Raw genomic sequence first — 6000 nt, 5'->3', positions numbered from 1 at the left:
CGCTGGTGCCGGATGGGGACGGAGCAGTGAGGACCCGGAGTTTCACAGAATTCGCTCGCAAACTGCCTTTCGGGGCCGGGCCGGTGCGTCCTCCGCCGGCGCTCGGCCGGGCGGGCGGGTCGCGCGCGTGGGGCCCCGCGCGGCGGGACGGGCACCGGGCGCCACGCCGCCCCCCCCGGGCCCGGCCCCCCCCGGCCCCCCCCCCCGGCCGCACCACGCCCTGCGCCTGGGCCGCGGCCCCGCCCGCGCTGGCGGCCGCCGAGCGGTCCCGGCGTTGGCGGCGGGGGGAGGAGCAGGAAAGGCGGGCGGGGGAGGGGCGGGGGCGGCGGAGGCGGGCGGGGCCGCGCGTTTAAAGCCCCTCGAGGGGGTGGGGAGGCGAGCAGGCTGCGAGGGCCGAGCGGCGCGCGGCTCGGGCTCAGCTCAGCGCTCGGAGGCCGGACCCCGCGCGGAGCCAAAGTTTGCGCGCAGCCCCGGCCGAGGGACGCCCCGCGCCCGCCCGCCCGCCCCGCCGCGCGACGCTCCCGGACGCTGCCGCGCAGGTACGGACTCGGGGGGGGCGCGGCCGCAAGTTACTTGGTGGCCCGCGCGGCGGGGCGGGCGGCGGGCGGAGGTCCCCGCGGTCATTGTCTGCGCGCCGGCCGCGGGGCCGGGGACGCCGGGGGGCGCGGCGGGCGGAAGGGCGGCGCCGCGGGGCCGGGGGCTGCGGGCGCGGCGGGGGCGGCGGGCGCGGCGGGGGCGGCGGGGGCGGCGGGGGCGGCGGGGGCTGCGGGGGCTGCGGGGGCGGCGGGGGCTGCGGGCGCGGCGGGGGCTGCGGGGGCGGCGGGGGCTGCGGGGGCTGCGGGGGCGGCGGGGGCGGCGGGGGCTGCGGGGCCCCCGCGCGCTGCCCCCCTGCACCGTCCCGCCCGACGCCGGGGGCCGGGGGCCGCGCCCGTCCACGCTCGGGGCCGAGGCTGCGCTCGCGGCCGCCCGGGGTCCCCGCCGCCCCCCGGCCCGCGCGGCCCAGGCTCGGGACGGCGTTGTCTCGGTGCCGTTAGGGACCCCGCGCCCCGCGCTGCGGCCGAACCCCAACCCCAGGGCTCGCGGATTAGCCGCCCGCCAGCCGTGGAGACGTGATAAGAGCCGTACCGTTTGCAGAAGGAAATTTCTGATGCAACTGTCCGCCTTCGCGGCTCGCCTCTCCAAAAGCCTGCCCGGCGAGGCCCTGCAGCATGTGCGCTGTGCAAATTAGGGTCTTCTCCACTTTTTTATTGTGTTCCTCTCCCGGGGTCGGAAGAAACGCCAACTTTTCTTGTCGCTGGCTTTGACGGAAGCCTTGGGTACCGTGGGGAAGCCACAGGTGACTGACGTGCACTAGAAAGAAGGGCTTCTCGCAGATGTTGTACCCAGTTTCATTCAAGACTTGCAAAGAAAAGACCGACCCAAGTAGCGCTCGGGAGTGAATATGCGTAATTGCACAACTTTCTGGGTGCTGCTGTTTACAGGGCCAGGCCCAGAACACTTTGTTTCTGAAAATGCTGACTCAGCCGTTTGGAGCCCCCAGCTTCAGAAATGGTGCTCTACTTACCATTTCGCTGGGTTTTACTCAGAACACATGTTAGCGAGCAACAGGCGCTGGCTGGGGTTTACAGCATGAGGCTGGTGGTTTCTCGCAGCAGTTGACTTGGAGCCCCCCCCCTCCCCTTTCTTTCTAGAAGGAAAAGTAGGTGGAATCTAGATTTGTATAACAGAAGAAATTAATTCCAACTTGTGGGGATAGTGAAGTGTCTTTTAGCGGAAGATTTTGTTCAATAAAAGCCCTGGAAGCAAATTTGTTTCCAGGAATGATGTGGACGCTGGCTTTTTCGGTTAACATCAGAACTCTAGGATTACTGCACGTAACAGTTGAGTTTTATTGGGAATACTTGAAAGAGAAGGGCCACACAGGCCAATCTCCAGATTACAGGGAGGGAATCTGAGGACAGACCGGGTTACACACGCAGCCAGCGCCAGCCAGCGCTTGTGTAACTGAGAAGTGTAGCGACTGATACTTTGTAGCATTTCATAGTTTACGGAGACCGTTCGAAGCCTTGTTGCTTTCAGCCCTTTACAGCCCCTGGATCTCCATTTTACAGGTGGGGAAACTGAGGCTCAAGAGGTTAAATTGGCATGCCCAGAGTCACATGTCCAGCACATGACAGAGCAGTCACCAGAGCCCGGGTTTTGGACTTTTTTTCAGTCCTGTGTGTTTTATGCGTCTGCCCCCGCGTACATCTGCCTCTGAAAGAGAAATAGCCCAGAGGACGTCCCCTGCCAGTCACACACCCAAGAGCTAGCAGGGCCCGTTACCACTCCCTGGCCTCCCAGCTTTCCAGAGCTCTCTCATTGTTGCTGAGGCCATTATCAACATTTTCTTTTGTCCACTCATTGATTATGTGAAAATACATATTTATTTTGGGAGAAAATGTTGGTATCCAGTGAGTCATAAGTTTGATATGGTAGTTACGTTTGTTGTAATAAAAAAAAATGGTGTTTTAATAAAAGCTGTGTACCACTAAAGTGCTCGATTGCATTTTGCCCAAGTTCTGTACCATTTTGGGGGCAGCGTTGGCCGGGCAAAAAGCCTTTTATCTATGGACCAGGACCCTGGAACTGGGCAGGCTCACACCAGCGACTTTTCGGGGGTGGTGTGTGGTGGTGGCCACCAGGATGGGAAGCCAGGGCGGTGCTGGCCCAGTGGCAGTGACCGTCTCTCTGGCCAGTCAGCCTCCACTGGGAGAGAACAACAGAGGCAGAACTCAGAGCGAGCCCAGGCCTTTGATTTGATGACACAGCTGCTTTACCACTTAACTGTGTATAGCAACCAGACTCTTGCTTGAGCAGAAACATCTATGCACCTAGGACTGTAGACATTGTGGGTTGGTAGACCCAGTGCTTGAAAGGTGGCATAACGTACAGAACTCGGAGGACTGTTGCTTCCGAGTCCTGTCCACCTTTTACCTGCAAGGAAGAAACACCTGTGGACTGGCAGGGTGTAACCAAGTGTGTGGAAAGGCGAGCAGGTCTGCCTGTCAGAACTCGGAGAGCTGGCTGCAGGGGACTTCTGTTCTGTTTCGTGGTAAAGACGCGTTTGCATTTGCAGTTTGTGGCATAAACCCCATGGGGTGTCTGTCTCAGTCTTGTTAAACCAAAGTGGGGTTTGTTTAGGGCACGTGAGGAGAAACTACTTGCTTTGCCTTTCAATTAAGCAATCAGTCTTACGTTTAAAATTTAAATAACACTTTTTCTGCTGATAGAGATTTTTTTTTTTAAACTGTCTTATTTCATTTTTTTCTTCACTGTAGAAGTATGGGAGGTTATATAAGAAATTAAGACAGCCGAGCTACTTGGTAGGCAAGGCTTGGCAAACAGGTGCTTTGGGGACCTGGAAACTTTCTACCAGGTCTGTGCTAATGGGTTTGTAACTGATCTTATCCTTCCAGCACTGGCTGGCATTTAATTTGGGTTAGTATTTTAGCTGCACACGTCTTGGGAGCTGTCTCTGTCCCTCATCTTCTCCCTCTGACGGGACACCTATGGCATCAGGGAGCTTCTGAACTGATCTTGGAGCCATGGGCTTTTTTGTCTGTGCTGCTGGTGGTCACGGGGCCAGTTAACCAGGAGGAGATGCTGACAGGTGAAGCTGACCACCAGCAGCTCCTAGAAAGCCTGACGGCCCTTCTTTAACAATGGAAGGAAAAATGGTGTGACTCTCCTTTGAGATGGCAAAAAGAAACAAACAAACAAAAAAACGCCATGACCTAGAATTATCAAATCATCTCGGAGGTGGAATTGAATGGTTCTGATTACCTGCTTTGGGGACCCATGGACTCGTGTCCTGTGTGGTGGAAGGGGTCAGCTTGGGAATGAGACATGTTTTGCTCCCCTAACTGCTCTCCTGCCCACTTGTGCAAGCGGGGGTGTCCAGATGGGAATATCTTCCTGCCCCTTCAGTCCTAGTCTTGCTTTAGGACCCATGGGGTGAAGGTGGTGTCATGACTGGATACCACTGGGAAAAGGAGAATATCATTCCTGTTGTCAATCATTGAATTTCCCTGGGGATGCTAGCAGATGCTCCTAGAATGTTTGGATCCTTAAGTTGAGGCTCTTCTTTGGGCTGGAGCAGCCAGAGCGGACTGTGTGTTACCATCCACTGTGGGGATGGGATCTGGGAGGAATTCCCCTCCCGCCATTTTGCTCCCTCTCGATGCTCAGGGCAGTGGCAGGACTGACCATTGCACACGGCGTGCCGTCTCAGTTGGACTCCTGGTTCTTCCATTTAGTAGCTCGCTGAGTCCAAACCGGTGAACTAGCTCACCGGCTCACCGGCGCAGTGGGAGTCCCGGGGATTTTCACCTTGAAGGGCGGTGGTGAAGGTGGATGGCCTTGGAGTTGGGTGAACCCCTTCACAGTGCAAGGCTCCTGGCGAGAGCTTGGAGACACTGCTTCTGACACATTCAGCCATGGCTTTGAGCGACCTGTGTGCTTCGTTACCCTGCTTTCTAGTCATCTGCCAGGTCTGCCAAAAGGAGGACCTGCCTTTTTAATTTTTGTGTCAGGGTGCTTTGTGCAGGTTACACGTAAAACAGTACAGAATTGACAGTTCCCTGCTTTGAGCATCAGTCCCTGTGAGTAAGAGTCCTCCCATAGCTTACGTATAGCAGGTCGTTTGAGCCCCTCACTGGTCCAGTGGTGCAGCGTCCACCTCACCTGGCTGGTCCCTTGCGACCAGGAGCAAAAATGCAGAGACGGCTGAGATGCCCGAACTCAGAGGGGCTACAGGGCTGGTGTGCAGCGACCTCTGCTGTCCAGGGGTGCAGGGCTGGGGGACGCCTGTCTTCAGGAAATTGAGGTCCATTGGTGTCTGGGGTCTGCAGAGAAGCTTGCTCACCTGGGCTTGAGGTCAGCGTGGACTGCTGGTCCTGGTGGGTCGACTGCCCCTGGGGCCTGCGCTGGCTGCCGTCCCAAGGCTGTGCCGGGGGACAGCCCTGCGTCCCTCTGAATCCTGACTGCGGTTTTGAGCCAGGTCCCGCAGCTACAGTCGCGCCTGGGAACGTGGCCTCAGGAAGCGCTTCATGCGCTTTCGCCCTCATCATAAAATGTCTTTGTCACCACAGCTGGCAGCAGGGTTGGCGGCTGGGCTCCGTGCTTCACTGTGAAATGGGACTGCATGGAGGGGCCGCGGTCTGTCTGGCCCCATCTGTACGCTGTCAGGCGTGTCACACCAGGAGCTCCAGGAGGGAGGGCCTCTGACAGAGACAACCACCAGCGGCGCCTGGGGCCCCCTCTGTACCTGCTCTCTCAGCCGCTCACGCGGGCGCCCACAGGCAGGACCCAGCGCCACTCGCCGCAAGCTGCCTGGGTCCTACGTGAGACGCTCTTGGAGGAGAGACCCTGCAAGGACTCACTTCTCTGATGAGCTGGGCCTCTGGTTTACTTACTTGTTTTCTTAACTTTCATCCCTCAGAGTGTCTGGGCAGTGGTTTCTTCCAACCTTTTATGAGTTGAGAACTCCCTTTAATATAAACATTTTATAATACCACGTATCTAATAGTCGTAATAATTTTAGGATTCCCTGCTCCAGGAAACCCACAGTGACCAACAGCTACTATGAACCGAGTAACTTTTAAGCTCAGAAGTGTGTGCAGTGGGCTCATGCATGTCGGAAGTCTCCTTTGGCCAAGGACGACGGCTTGCTGTAAATCTGGGCGCCTCCTCGGAAGTGCTGCTCCCAGCAGGCGGAAGGTGGGGCTGGGTGCTGTCCAGAGCCCTCTAAGTGGCCAGTATGGCCGGCACAGGCTGCGGGTGGTGGCCTAAGAGCCTGCAGGTAGCTTTCTAGAATGCTCTTCCCTTCTCTGAAGAGCTGTGGATTGCATGGAACCCCCTCCAGGAAATGAGACTCTGACACCTAAGCCCCTGGAGGACGATAAGGCAGGAAGGCCTTCCCTCGCGGGGTCACCCCTTCATCGCAGGCTGGGCCTGGCC

At 58.2% G+C, this 6000-nt stretch overlaps 1 protein-coding gene across 3 annotated transcripts in view; it reads left to right on the top strand.

Moving 5' to 3' along the window:
• The first annotated feature begins 337 nt into the window (after positions 1 to 337).
• GRB10 (growth factor receptor bound protein 10) overlaps positions 338 to 6000 on the top strand; it is a 131872-nt gene continuing 126209 nt past the window's right edge. The window contains exon 1 of one of the 3 annotated variants that reach the window (XM_081079427.1): positions 338 to 539. The gene's annotated coding sequence lies outside the window, so the exon portion shown is untranslated. The remainder of the gene's footprint in view (positions 540 to 6000) is intronic. The other 2 variants (XM_081079425.1, XM_081079428.1) reach the window with 2 other exon arrangements.

Source organism: Rhinolophus hipposideros, assembly GCF_964194185.1.
Source record: "Rhinolophus hipposideros genome assembly, chromosome: 18".
NCBI lineage: Eukaryota > Metazoa > Chordata > Mammalia > Chiroptera > Rhinolophidae > Rhinolophus > Rhinolophus hipposideros.
This window is presented reverse-complemented; position numbering and strand designations above follow the sequence as displayed.